The sequence below is a fragment of the Balaenoptera physalus genome (assembly GCF_965194825.1).
Source record: "Balaenoptera physalus genome assembly, chromosome: 9".
In the NCBI taxonomy this organism is placed as follows: domain Eukaryota; kingdom Metazoa; phylum Chordata; class Mammalia; order Artiodactyla; family Balaenopteridae; genus Balaenoptera; species Balaenoptera physalus.
The window spans coordinates 35,548,093-35,563,554 of record NC_138888.1 but is presented as its reverse complement, the minus strand read 5'-3'; the positions used below and the strand labels follow the sequence as shown (position 1 = coordinate 35,563,554).

Genomic DNA, 15,462 nt, shown 5'->3' with positions numbered 1-15,462 from the left:
GTATTCATTTTCAGAAAACAAACTATAGAAGAACAGTTAAGTGGTATCCAGGTCAACACTGGACCATGTGAGAATTTAAGGACTCTGGGAAAGGGAATCTAAGAAAAGGAGGTCATGAATTGTATGACAGTGCAACTAGGGAGTGAAATACAAAACCATCATGTTATATGCAAGACAAGGATGAAAGAGTAGTTAAGGTAAAATTCCATTAATTAATACGGAGTCCCTCAGAATCAAGTTCTTCAGGAAAATTATCACTGGTCTCAGAGTAACTAGAGATGTTTTCTTTATAAATCAAGAGAGAAAATATTTCATTACTTGGAATGTTGTAGGTTACTCTAAACAATAGAATGTAAAGAAATTTTCATCTGTTGAATGTTCTGAAAGGTTTAGGTGGGGTTCTTCACTATGAGGGTTCTTTAATATGTTAAAATCTAATACTAAAAAAACTTAGACACAAATATTTAATCCTGGAGATTAAACATTAAGACATAAACCTAAATGTGAGAGAAATATGTTAAGACATTGTGGAAGTTAAGGGAGAAAATGAGGCTTTTAGCCAATAAAGAGCAGTAATCAATCAAACAAACAGAACTCCTACCAAGATGAAGCACACTGCCATCACGTTTGTGAGCAGGGTAATATTAATTGACTAACTTAACAATAAATTTCTTCTAAAGAGCTGATGGAAAAAACTCTTTGGGATTCAAAGAGTTTTCCAGAACAGAAGCAAGTAAAAACTCTGTTTCAATAGGAAGTGATATAAACATCCAGAGGAGACGTTCTCATTAGAGATAAGGGAAAGGCAACATGTCCTAGGAAAGTTCCATAATTCTGGCTTTGATCCATTTGATTTAAAGTGCCACTATTTAAAATCTTGATTTCTCAACAAAAGTTGTTATTCCCATATTCCTTTTTTGTAGAAGGCTTCTTTGAGGACATTTGATCCCCATCACCCTCACCATCCAACATCTAAAAGAATAATTACTTCATCTTTGCTCCACCTTGAATCTATCTCTGTCATAACATCATTACCCATTATCACACGTTAACAACCAACAAACAGCACTTGTAACAGACGGGGAGCTCCTTGGGACCAATGTTCATTATATCACTATTGCCTCACACAGTGCCTGGCATCTACTAGGGATGTAAAAAACTGTTAATAAAGAAAAGTAGAAGTTTAAAGTTTCCTTAAAATTAATATTAGCTCTTTGGATAGAGTTTATTATCTTCCTTTGTAGCATTTTGAACTTTTTCTTTTTATCCCTTAAAACATTTGTCATGAAATAATTACCAATGCAAACAATTTTTAATGACTGCCTTCCCCATATATTAAGATGCATGGGAGCAGCAATGCGATCTGTCACATTCATTGTTGTGAATCTCTAGTTTCTAGGACAACTTAATAGGAGCGCAATAAATGTGGAAAATTATGAATAAAGGTATGAATGAAGAGATGAATTCATATAATTTTTTAAACTACCTGCTGGTTTCTCTTAATTAACTCTGATATATTTACATATATATAAAATACATTATGTCGCCTGGGCCAATGACATAATTTGTAGGGCTCAGCACAAAATGTCAATGCGGAGTCCTTTGTTCATAAAGCGGGAAAAATATTCCATAAAATTAGTCAAATATAAAACTTTTCCCTTTCTTTTGAAGTTTCTTAAATTGTCATGGCATTTTTATTTCCTATTTAATGTCATTCTAAGTAAAGAAAAATTTGAAATTAAATTATTATCATAAGTGTTACTGTTAATTTTATATTGTTCAATGCCAGTTTTAAAGGCAAATATAAAAAATCTAAAAAAAAAAATCTAACTCTTGCAGAATCATTGAAATTACACAATTCCTATTTTGTAGCTTGTACATGCATATGTATTTTGATGTTGTTAGCACAAAAGATGCTCTGCACAAAACTAATTCAACTGTTTTATTTCACTTCTTGATATACATCCTCTACCCACACTATTTGTGGCTTACCCATGAGTAAGGGAGGACTGAAAGGAAAAGGAACTATGGGTTGCCCTACCTTTCCTTTTCCTTCTATAACACAGCAGCTTCCATAACATGCTTGTCTTGTATTTGCTTTGAATCTTTCTGAACTCCAACACATTGTGAATCCAGTGGAATTCTGCATGGATGGGACATCACGAAGGCTATAGGCAAATGGGATGGCGAGGAACGGTGGACATACATACTGCTCATATCTTCTCTGCTCATGTGCATGCTCTATTTTCCCATCAAACTCCACTTACAAACACAAGTCCTAAGATAAAAGTAGTAAGAATTGAAGGCGCACAAGAGGGCATTAAACCAAACACAGGACATTTCTGAGGGCAAAGCCTCGTGTGACCTGCACAGGTCATAAGCCCATGAGGCCAGCCCTATCTGGGGCCCCTGTTGCCCTTTAGACAACAGCTCAACCATCAGAATTGGCCTATAAATGTCACTAGCATCAGAAGGCAAGTGACTGAAGTTTTGCTGTAAGTTGGAACTTGAAGATTTGGATAGTTGATTAGTTTGCGTCAAAAAATAATGTTATCTTTTAGACTGAGGAGAGGAAAGCTAATAAGGTGATTGCCAAAAATCTCATGAAATTTAAACTTATATAGATGTTATTTGTGGGAGTACAATCAGACAAAGGCTCTGTTACAGAGATGCTTCATATCTGAAATAAAAAATGGGCTAGCACTCCATCAGTGGATCTTAAGATCAAATTACTAGGTTATAACCACTATTTCTTAAAATAATGAAATAGACTAGACAGGAGTAGAAAAGAGTAGACGGCTGCACATATGGCAAATACATGTATAATTTTATGAAACTATTTCATATATACATGTAAGTATAATACATATTATATATATATGAACGAAAGTATAGGTTGCAAAATAAGATTATTTCTTACTGTGGGTCATCATTAAAAAAGCCACTGTTCTAAAAATCTGTGTCCTCAGATGAAGTCTATGGTTTTTAAACTCACAAACCATCTTTCTATATTATAATGAACTTAATATCAGAAAAGGAAGAGCAAGTTCATATAAGACAACCTGAAAATTACTTCCTACAAAATGTTGCCTTTCCAAGCTTAGATTTTTGTAGATGATTATGTTCTCGAAGATTCATAGACAATGTACCCAGCAATTCTAACATTTGCAGCATCCATCAAAGACTGGGCATTTGGAAGTAAAGAAAGAAAAAAACACATTTATTCATTTTAATTATGTGACTTAATCGTCACAGTAATCTCTCAAGGGAATATTACCTCTCTCTTTTATAGGTGGGGAAGGTGAAACTCTGAGCATTTAAGTAATTTTCTCAGTCACCATACCTTATTAGTGGCAAAATGAGACTTGGAACTAGGCTGTCTGTGTCAAAAAGTCCAGCATTTAAGTCTCCTGAGGTGCTATAATCTTATAAAAATGCTGAAAAATTCAAATTAAAAAGGGAAATAATATAACTGATGCACAAAAATCAAGGTTTGATTGTGTTACAGTCTAGTGAAATATAATTTAATTTTGGACTCCATTTTCCCACTGAACCATACCATAACTAATAGGTAATATTCTTTTGTGAATCAGAGCCTCAGCATTTGCGTTTTCTTGTGGTTACATTATAAGAAATAATGTGCAGTGTTTTGATTTCTTTGTACCCACAATCTAAGCCATTCAAAAACAACAAAATTCCACAAAGGAGGAGGAAAAAATAAATCTTAGAGAATTTCGGAAAGAACAGTATCAACTTTTTATAGCAATCCTAAGAAAATCATCTACATTCATATCAAATATCAGGTTTCCAGCACAGGAAAAGAAAACTGCAGTACCTGCCATTTTAAATTACTCCCTGTCATGTTTTTATTCCTCCTCCTCCCCTGGGATGTTAACGTCTTGAAGAAGTATGTGTGCACTCTGAAAATATTTCCTGAAGTCAGTGGATTCCATATGTTCCTAGGGAAACAAATTATTCACTCCATGGGTCATTCCTGGTGACATTTAGATCATCTAATCAGTAGATTTAGGCCCTATGTACTTTGTATTTTCAGAGCTCTCTTACGTAGACCTACATAGAACTCAAGAAATATTCGTGACTCAAACCCTCACTTAACCTAAAAGAACACATATGAGCATACACATATGCTCTCTTTCATACATACTTACACATACAAGCACATATACAAAGCTACACAAATATATATTCTTTTCAGTGTAACTATATTGGATATTGGTTTTTGAAAATTAAAACAGCTATTTTGAACTAAGTAAATGATAGTCCCAAATGCAAAGAAAAAGTTAGAAATGTACAAGAAAATATACTCAATACCTGTAGTTCATAAATAAAATTGATCATAGAGAAGAAGGCAAAAATAATAAATTATAAGAGACTACTTCTGTTTGATTTGTGGGGTTTTTCATTTTTTGTTTTGTTTTGCTTCTTTACAAAACAAAGAACAAGAATTGGAGTGTGACTTTTGCTTTCCTTTGAACAACAAAAACAAAAGGTGTTGTTCTTGAAATACATTCCACATTTTGTTTCAGGGCCCTGCTCTCTTCCTGTTCTCGAAAATCTATAATGATTCTTCTCTTTTCTAACTCTGATATTAGAGCTTCCCCAGATTATTTTATTGGTCCTCTTCTTTGCTGTCCTTAGCAATTTCAATACTATCTCAGGTTTCAATTGTCATTAATATGCTATAAACTCCCAAATATATATCTTATTCATTTATTGTACATATATTTGTTGATTGCTTATATATCCCAGAAAGTCGTGTTATTTAGTTGGGACAAAATAGTCATCACCATCTTGCAACTTAAAGTACAGGAGCAATTTATTAAATATGTAAATAACCCCCAAAATGTAATCAAATAACAATAATACCAGGAAGGAAAATAACAGGACAAAAAGTTAGAGAATAAGGTAGGAGGAGGGAAAGTCATAAGGAAGTCACAATTAAGTTGAGATCTAAAGAATAAGAATATCCAGTCTAGCAAAGATCAAGGAGGAAACTATTCCTGGGTTTCTGGCATGGAACCCCTCATATCCTGATTCTCTCTGAGCTCCGAACATGCTCCAAAAATTACCCAATAGACAAACATTGGAATATATAATTCCTTTGATTTTAAGATGTATATAAATTAACTCTCTAATTTCCACACAAATCCAGTTGCTTCTCCTCCAGGCTGTTTCTGTCTTGGTTAATGGCACCACCATTCACCCAAGCTAAATACTTCAGAAGAGACTTGCAAGAATCTTCCTTGTATCTCACTTTTTATATAATCACTCATCAAATTCTATAAATTCCACTCCACATAGAAGGTGCTTAACAAATGTTTTTCGTAAATGAATGAATCAATAAACCAACGAGCGAAAATCTTTGGGCTTCTGCCTACCGATGAGAAGTTTTTAAGTGCTATCACTAATTCTGTCTTAATAACAAAGTACCTGATCCTTCTTCATTTAGAATGTATACTCTGCCTTTCAAAGGAACTTTGAAACTACTTTTTGTTGAACATATCACATTATTGCAAAACGGGGGAGAGAAATTAGTTCTTATCTTGCCACTGATCTCACTCAGTCTAAACTCAGTTCTTGATAAAGGGGATTTGGTAGAGGCCACATCTTTATATTTGGAAGTATTGTTCTTGGGGAAGAGCATCAAAAAAGGGGAAAATAATGCTCATCTTTCCTCGTCTTTTACTATTTATACAGACAGCTCACCGATTTGTATTTCTGCCCATGACTCTTCTCTGAATTACTCATCTATAGATTTATATATCCAACTGCCTACTTGGACTTTCCACTTAGATGTCCAATTAACTTCCTGAACATATATATCCAAAATGAGCCCCTGATATTCTCCCTCAAACCCTGCTCCTCCAACAGTCTTCATTATCTGTGGTAATAACAACTCCATCCATCCAGTTGCTCAAGACAAAATGTTCTTGACCCTCCATTCTTAACACTTCTCTTTTCTTATATCCCACATCCAATCTTTCAGAAAACCTTGTTGGCTCTGCCTTCTAAGTAGATCCAGAATCTGAAGAGTTATCACCACCCTCACCCCTACACCTTGTCCTAAATCAACATTGTCTTTCTTGGATTATTGCAAAATCTTCCCAAAGCGTTTCTGTTTTTACACTTGCTCCCCTACAGTCCTTTCTCAAAAGAGCAATCAGAATAATACTTTTTGCTCAGCACTCTTCAATGGCACCATCTCATTTGGAATAAAATACCCTAATGAGCCCCATGTGACCTGCCCAGTTGCTGCTCACCTCTGATATCTACTCATCTCTGAGGACTGTCCCCCCAATCCCTCTCTTCTTACCACACCAACTATATATCCTTTCTCCATTGTGTGTTCTTGGCACCCTTGTCCAAGATTAGTTGACTGTGTATATGCGTGGATTTATTTCTGATTCTCTGTTCTATTCCGTTGTGCCTATTGTTATGCCAGTACCATACTCTTTTGGCTACTATAGCTTTGTAATATAATTTGAAGTCAGGAACTGGTGCCTCTAGCTTTGTTGTTCTTTCTCAAGATCGTTGTGGATATTTGGAGTCTTTTGTGGTTCCATATGAATTTCAAATAGTTTTTGTTTCTGTTTCTGTGAAAAATGCCATTAGAATTTTGATCGGAATTGCATTGAATCTGTAGGCTGATTAGGGTAGTATCAGACCTTTAATTTTCTAATACAGCACATTCTCATTATTCACAGAGTGTATTTGTAAATTTGCCTACTCACTAACATTTATTTGTAACCCCAAAATCAATATCTACATTGCTTTCCCTGTCATTCACATACATATACAGAGCAGCAAAAAATTTGAGTCCCTGTCTGGCATGTTTCCCAGCTACAGTTGAACAAGGAGATGCTCTGCCTTCTTGTTTCAGCTCTCAGAGTGTAAACAAGTGTCTTTTTCACAGTCTATTTGATACCAAATTTGTTGCATTTTTGTTTGGTTGGTGATTCTGCTATTGAAAAGGCCACCAATTGTAGTGTTGACATGCTGTATAGTCTCCCTAAGTGCAAGAGACTGTGATGTGCATTATAAAGAAAATATGTGCACTGGATAAGCCTCATCCCAGGTATGAGTTATCATAAGTTAGAGTGCTGTTGGGTGTGAATTCAATGTTATTCATCAATAATATATATTAAATAAGGTGCCTTTAAACAGAAACATGCATAAATCAAGATTATGTATCGATCAATTGTTAGAAATATTGTGACCAGAGGAACTTAACTAGTGTTAGCAGCAATTTTTTTAGGAGCATTTCTTTTAGGAGCAATGTTCAGTATTCACTAAGTCAGTGTTTGCAGTAACTTTCTAGAACATAACTACCACAAATAATAAGAATCAACTATGTATTAGTCAAAGTGTGCAATACAAGCTTTGGAAGAGACTTTCGAACGTAAAGCTTACGGTATTCCACAGAGCTGACTTGCTAGCTATAGTCTATCTAAAAGATCACATAAAATAGCTACATGTTCCATGCTGCTAATCACTGATGTTTCTAAAGAATCAAAGAGAACATGTATATAACTCCTCCTTTGGTTCTGGACACTCCCCTATATTGGACAGCATGACAGAGGGGACCTTTCTAAGCAAAAGTTGGAGCACTTTTTGAAAATTATGTCTTTGAGAATAAAAATACTAAGCCACTGGTGAAAAATATAGGGGCTGGCCAAAAAGTGCCTTCGGTTTTTAAGTAAAGATAAAAGACGCATTTTTCATTTTCACCAAGAACTTTATTGAACAACGTATTCACCGTTTCGTTCCACTACCTTCTGTCATTTTTCAGGCAACTTCATAATTCCATCTTCCCAAAACTTACCTTTTTGAGCAAAGAACTATTCAGGTGCCTTTTACAGTCTTCCAGGCAATTGAATTTTTCCATTAAGAGAATTTGGGTTTTTTTGTTTTTTGTTTCTTTTCACATCTTTATTTGAGTATAAATGCTTTCCAATGTTGTGTTAGTTTCTGCTGTACAAAAAAGTGAATCAGCTATATGTATACATATATCCCCATATGCCTTCCCTCTTGAGTCTCCCTCCCTCCCTCCTTGTCCCATCCCTCTAGGTCATCACAAAGCACCGAGCTGATCTCCCTGTGCTATGCAGCGGCTTCCCACTAGCCATCCATTTTACATTTGGTAGTGTACATACATCAATGCTACTCTCTCACTTCATCCCAGTTTCCCCTTCCCTGCTCCATGCCCTCAAGTCTGTTCTCTATCTCTGCATCTTTATTCCAGCCCTGCCACTAGGTTCATCAGTACCACTTTTTTAAATTCCATATATAGGCGTCAGCATATGGTATTTGTTTTTCTCTTTCTGACTTACTTCCTTCTGTATGACAGATTCTAGGTCCATCCACCTCACTACAAATAACTCAATTGCGTTACTTTTTATGGCTGACTAATATTCCATTGTATACATGTGCCACATCTTCTTTGTGCAGTCATCTGTTGATGGACATTTATGTTGCTTCCATGTCCTGGCTTTTGTAAATAGTGCTACAATGAACATTGTGGTACATGTCTCTTTTTGAATTATGGTTTTCTCAGGATATATGCCCAGTAGTGGGATTGCTGGGTCATATGGTAGTTCTATTTTTAGTTTTTAAAGGAACCTCCATACTGTTCTCCATAGTGGTTGTATCAATTTACATTCCCACCAAGAGTGCAAGTGGGTTCCCTTTTCTCCACACCCTCTCCAGCATTTATTGTTTGTAGATTTCTTTGATGATGGCCATTCTGACCGGTGTGAGGTGATACCTCATTGTGGTTTTGATTTGCATTTCTCTAATGATTAGTGATGTTGAGCATATTTTCATACATTTGTTGGCCATCTGTATGTCTTCTTTGGAGAAATGTCTATTTAGGTCTTCCGCCCATTTGGGGACTGGGTTGTTTGTTTTTTGTTGTTTGTTTGTTTTTGTTTTTTGCTTTAATTTCCACAGCTGCTTCTTTATTTTATTTTTTTAACATCTTTATTGGAGTATAATTGCTTTACAATTTTTTACAATGCTGTGTTAGTTTCTGGATTGTTTGCTTTTGTGATACTGAGCTGCATGAGCTGTTTGTATATTTTGGAGATTAATCCTTTGTCAGTTGCTTCATTTGCAAATATTTTCTCCTATTCTGAGGGTTGTATTTTCGTCTTGTTTATGGTTTTCTTTGCTGTGCAAAAGCTTTTAAGTTTCATTAGGCCCCATTTGTTTTTATTTCCCTTACTCTAGGAAGTAGGTCAAAAAGGATCTTGCTGTGATTTATGTCATAGAGTGTTCTGCCTATGTTTTCCTCTAAGAGTTTTATAGTGTCTGGCCTTACATTGAGGTCTCTAATCAATTTTCAGTTTATTTTTGTGTATGGTGTTGGGGTCTGTTCTAATTTCATTCTTTTACATGTAGCTGTCCATTTTTCCCAGCACCACTTATTGAAGAGACTGTCTTTTCTCCATTGTATATTCTTGCCTCCTTTATCAAAGATAAGGTGACCATTATGTGCGTGGGTTTATCGCTGGGCTTTCTATCCTGTTCCATTGATCTACATTTCTGTTTTTGTTCCAGTACCATACTGTCTTGATTACTGTAGCTTTGTAGTATAGTCTGAAGTCAGGGAGTCTGATTCCTCCAGCTCCGTTTTTCTTTCTCAAGATTGCTTTGGCTATTCAGGGTCTTTTGGGTTTCCATACAAATTGTGAAATTTCTTGTTCTAGTTCTGTGGAAAGTGCCATTGGTAGTTTGACAGGGATTGCATTGAACCTGTAGATTGCTTTGGGTAGTATATTCATTTTCACAATGTTGATTCTTCCAATCCAGGAGCATGGTATATCTCTCCATCTGTTTATGTTATCTTTGATGTCTTTCATCAGTGTTTTATAGTTTTCTGAGTACAGGTCTTTTGTCTCCTTAGGTAGGCTTATTCCTAGGTATTTTATTCTTTTTGTTGCAATGGCAAATGGGAGTGTTTCTTTAATTTCTCTTTCAGGTTTTTCATCATTAGTGTATAGGAATGCAAGAGATTTCTGTGCATTAATTTTGTATCTTGCAACCTTACCTAATTCACTGATTAGTCCTAGAAGTTTTCTGGTGGTGTCTTAAGGATTTTCTATGTATATTATCATGTCATTGGCAAACAGTGTCAGTTTTACTTCTTCTTTTCCAATTTGTCTTCCTTTTATTTCTTTTTCTTCTCTGATTGCTGTGGCTAAGACTTCCAATACTATGTTGAATAATAGTGGTGATAGTGGACATTCTTGTCTTGCTCCTGATCTTAGAGGAAATGCTTTCAGTTTTTCACCATTGATCATGATGTTTGCTGTGGGTTTGTTGTATATGGCTTTTATTATGTTGAGGTAGCTTCCCTCTCTGCCCACTTTCTAGAGAGTTTTTATCATAAATGGGTGTTGAATTTTGTCAAAAGCTTTTTCTGCATCTATTGAGATGATCATATGGTTTTTATTCTTTAATGTGTTAATGTGGTGTATCATGTTGATTGTTTTGCGTATATTGAAGAATCTTTGCATCCCTGGGATAAATCCCACTTGATCATGGTGTATGATCCTTTTAATGTGTTGTTGGATTCTGTTTGCTAGTATTTTGTTGACGATTTTTGCATCCATGTTCATCAGTGATAGTGGTATATTATTTTCTTTTTTTGTGATATCTTTGTCTGGTTTTGGCATCAAGGTGATGGTGGCCTCATAGAATGAGTTTGGGAGTGCTCCTCCCTCTGCAATTTTTTGGAAGAGTTTGAGAAGCATAGGTGTTAACTCTTCTCTAAATGTTTGATAGAATTCACCTGTGAAGCCATGTGGTCCTGGGCTTTTGTTTGTTGGAAGATTTTTAATTACAATTTCAATTTCATTATCTGTGATTGATCTGTTTATATTTTCTAATTCTTCCTGGTTCAGTCTTGGAAGGTTGCACTTTTCCAAGAATTTGTCCATTTCTTTCAGGTTGTCCATTTTATTGGCATATAGTTGCTTGTAGTAGTCTCTTATGATCTTTTGTATTTCTGCGGTGTCAGTTGTAATCTCTCCTTTTTCATTTCTAATTTTATTGATTTGCATCCTCTCCCTTTTTTTCTTGATAAGTCTGGCTAAAGGTTTATCAATTTTGTTTATCTTCTCAAAGAACCAGCTTTTAGTTTTATTGATCTTTGCTCTTGTTTTCTTTGTTTCTATTTCATTTATTTCTGCTCTGATCTTTATGATTTCTTTCCTTCTACTAATTTTGGGTTTACTTTGTTCTTCTTTTTCTAGTTGCTTTAGGTGTGAGGTTAGATTGTTTACTTGAGATTTTTCTTGTTTCTTGAGGTGAGCTTGAATTAAGAGAATTTGTAAAGAGAAAAATGTATGGAAACCCGAAGGTGCAATGTCTGGTGAATCAGAACTTCCCAGCCAAGCTGTAACAGTTTTTGCCTGGTCATCAAAGAAGTATGCGGTCTTGCGTTATCCTGATGGAAGATCGTGTTTTCTGTTGACTAATTCAGGATGCTTTTCATGGAGTGCTGCTTTCAGTTGGTCTAATAGGGAGCAGTACTTGTTGGAATTAATCGTTTGGTTTTCCAGAAGGAGTTCACAATACAGGACTCCCTTCCAGTCCCACCATATACACAACATCACCTTCTTTGGATGAAGACCAGCCTTTGGTGTGGTCAGTGGTGGTTCATTTCACTTGCCCCATGATCTCTTCCATTCCACATTATTGTACAGTATCCACTTTTCATCACCCATCACAATTTGTTTTAAAAATGGAACGTTTTTGTTACGTTTAAGTAAAGAATCACATGCAGAAATACAGTCAAGAAGGTTTTTCTCACTTAACTTATGAGGAACCCAAACATCAAAGCAATGAATATACCCAAGCTGGTGCAAATGATTTTCAATGCTTGATTTGGATATTTTGAGTATGTCAGCTACCTTCCACATGTTATAACATTGATTGTTCTCAATTAATGTCTCAATTTGATCCCTATCAACTTCAACTGGTCTACCTGACCTTGGAGCATCAGCCAGTGAGAAATTTCCAGCATGAAACTTCGTGAACCACTTTTGATATGTTTGATCAGTCACAGCACCTTCTCCATACACTGCACAAATCTTTTTTTGCATTTCAGTTGCGTTTTTACTTTTCTTGAAATAATGAAATATAATATGCAAAAAATGTTGCTTTTTTCTTGCATCTTCAATATTAAAATGGCTAAACAAAAATTCACCAATTTTGATGTTTTTTTTAAATGCACGCTGATATGACAGCTGTCACAATACAATCTAGCAAAATCGTTTCGAATGAAGTTAAAGACAACTAAGCATTACTAGAGCCATCTTATGGAAAAAACCCCAACTAACTTTTTGGCCAACCCAATATTACATGGGATTCTACAGGCATTAGATCTGCTAGGATAACTGAAATCTTGAAAGGTTTTTCTTTATTTGTTTTTATTTTCAGGGATTTTGGAAAGGGAACAGGACTTGAATTCAGAAGACATGTTTGGAAGCCTTGCTCTACCACTTTCTAGCTGTAGTTATTCTATGAATCTGAGTTTCCTCATGCAAGATAGAGAAATATCTTCTTCACAAGCCTGTTATTAACATAAGAGGATATCATATAGAGAGCACTCTGCAGTCTGTAAGGGTTATACAATCCTGCTATATCTGACCTAATCTAGTCTAATGAAACACATCATAGTTAAATGGAAAGGTTTTTCCTTTGTCTTCATTATTCTTGATTTGGCTGAAACATTTTAGTCTGTTGATCAACTTCTTCCTGAAACAACCTCCTGTGTTTTTTAAAAGAATGCATCATGTCATTTCTATTTCTTTTCTTCATCATGGTACTTTCTTGATCTCCTCTGGATGGATCATGATTTGAAGGAGGAGAGAGGGGGAGAAGGGGAAGGAAGAGGGAGGAAAAAGTATCTGAATCAGAAAACCCACTTTCAAATAAGACTCCACTGCTTGGTACAAGGCCTTATACCAGATCAGATACATATTTTTAGTATAAATATACAGATGAAGAAAATTAAAAACAAAGTAATCTGATAGGATTCTTGTGAGTGTTAAATACAACTGATTATCTACATCCCCTATGGCATGACTAGGTTTAACATCACCATGCCCTACATTCTGGTTTAACTCAATATCACCACTCCCTGTGCATCAACTAGACTTATCTCCCAATTTAGATCTTTATATCCTTTAGTCTAACTCAAGCTTTCACATCTTGTCAACATCTTGCACTGTGCCCCCTGGAACTCACGGTTTGTCATCATCAATAAACCCAATATTCTCAACCTCTTCTCCACCAGTTCTCTTCATCATCAGATTCAGTGTACCTTGCATATCCCTCAGTTGATGGTTTTTTCTTCCACCCACAGGGACGCGGTAGATATTCTCTCTGCCTTTTATTGCCACTTCCAACTTCCAAAAACAGTTCTAGTTACTTCCAAGTACATGCTCTCAGACTCTGATATGTGATAACCCTTCCTTATTGCTGATGCCTATCATCATCCAGTTTGCTCCCTCTCCTTCACTGAATATTTTATCATCTTTCTCTTTACCACCAGCTCTGTATTATGGGAATTCCAATATCTATCCAACACTTGGTGACTTGGTTCATTGACCTCCCACTCATTCTATGCTGTTCTTATATCATAACTTTGAAACAAGCTAAACAATGTAATGTTTCCCAAATATACACTGTGTTTTCCAGCCTCAGAATATTTGCTTAAGCTCTTTTTTCTGTTATAGAGCACCGTCCCTTTTCATTTCTACCTAACAAATTTCTACTCATCATTCATTGCCTACCCTTAATAACATTTTCTTCATGCAGCTTTTCTTGATCATTTAATTTGGCTCTGAATTCTCCTTTCTTAAAATCTTGTGTCATTTTTATTAAAGTTAGTTTTTAATTATACTCTTTTGCATTCTTGCCTTATCTGTCTAGTCTTATACAGATGTTTATTTTATGGTAAGCCCTTAGATAGCAAGAACTACTTCTTACCAATGGTGGCATTACTTGATGAATCTAATACAGACATTTTCCTAAATATATGCTAAAGAATCCTTGTTTAATTGGAGAATTATTGCTTCTTAATTATAGTTAATAATTAAAAATTTTTTTTATCTCAATAGACTGCTGGTTTCCATAAAGAATACGGAGTCAGGCAAAGGGCTAGAGTAGCATCTTTTTCAGATTCTGTTTGCCTAAAACAGTGCTTTTATATTCAAATAATTTTTGTTGATTGAATGAATTGTTCTGTTTTTGTAAGTCAGGGTTTCCTATGCCCAATACATTTGAAGCAAGACAGACCCTTGCAAGAGGCAAACAACCTGCAAAAGTCTTGCAAGAAAAAAATAATCCTGAGTAAAAGTGGTGACAATTCTCTAAAACTGTAATTCAAAAACTTGACCAGTCATAAGAATCATCTGCAGAATATTATAAAAAATGTAAATGCCTAAGCCCCATCCCAGACATACTAATTAAAATCTCAGCAAGTGAAACCAACCATCCAAATAACTTAACGATCTGGGGATGAGACACTTTTGGAAACACCTCTTGTAGGAGACATGGCTGAGAGCTGGTTCCATTTCTTACCAGTAAATATAACTTCTGTACTCTATCCAAAGTAATTATATATAACACATTTTTTAAAATTTGAGTGTTTGTAATCTGTGCATTGAATAAGCATTTAGGAAATATAATTGAGGCAGAATAATTGAATAAATCTGCAGGTCAGTGATAATTACAAGTAAATACTTTAAATGTGGAAAATTTAATGTGGCTCTACTTCATTTAAAATAGATTTATATAATATTCATAACCCAATTTTGGCATATGAAAAAGGAATTTCCAATTTAGTGTTTTTCTGGAGATTTGCTGAATACAAAAAGACTAAGCAATGTTAGCACGTATTTGATATTGTCTGTTCTTGGCTTGTCATGTATAATTGTGTCATATGAACAGGTCCAAGCCAAGTAGAGATAATTTAGCAATGTAACAGTAACATGACAGCTAGGAAAGATTATTTATGATTACGTAAGATAGTCAATTTTAATTTCTGTTTGTGATTCGTGGGGTTAATCACAGTGGGATAACACTAACTTTTACTTAGCTAATCCACATCTCCTCTATTTTCAGAGAAAACTGAGCGCCACACCTTGTTCTCAGAAAAGATTTAATAACTGAGAACTGAAGTGAGATTGAAATGTCAAGTTGTATTTCTCATATTAAAATTAAAAGCATTAGACTAGGAGCAGAAACACTGGACATTGTTGAGTCAACTGATCTAAGTTCTTCTGCTAATTCTACCTACTGAATTGCTGTGGGGAAAATGAGAGGTGTTTTAAATACTGAAACTATATTTTCATTTAAATAGCAATTAATAGGGACTTCCCTGGAAGTCCAGTGGTTAAGAATCCGCCTTCCAATGCAGGGGACGTGGGT

The 15,462-nt window shown here is 35.3% G+C and overlaps 1 long non-coding RNA gene across 1 annotated transcript in view; it reads right to left on the bottom strand.

Moving 5' to 3' along the window:
- Positions 1-15,462, bottom strand: part of LOC309666905 — an 88,292-nt gene that overhangs the window by 58,772 nt on the left and 14,058 nt on the right. Inside the window, exon 2 of the long non-coding RNA XR_014267339.1 lies at positions 3,836-12,868. This is a non-coding gene — a long non-coding RNA (uncharacterized lncRNA). The remainder of the gene's footprint in view (positions 1-3,835; positions 12,869-15,462) is intronic.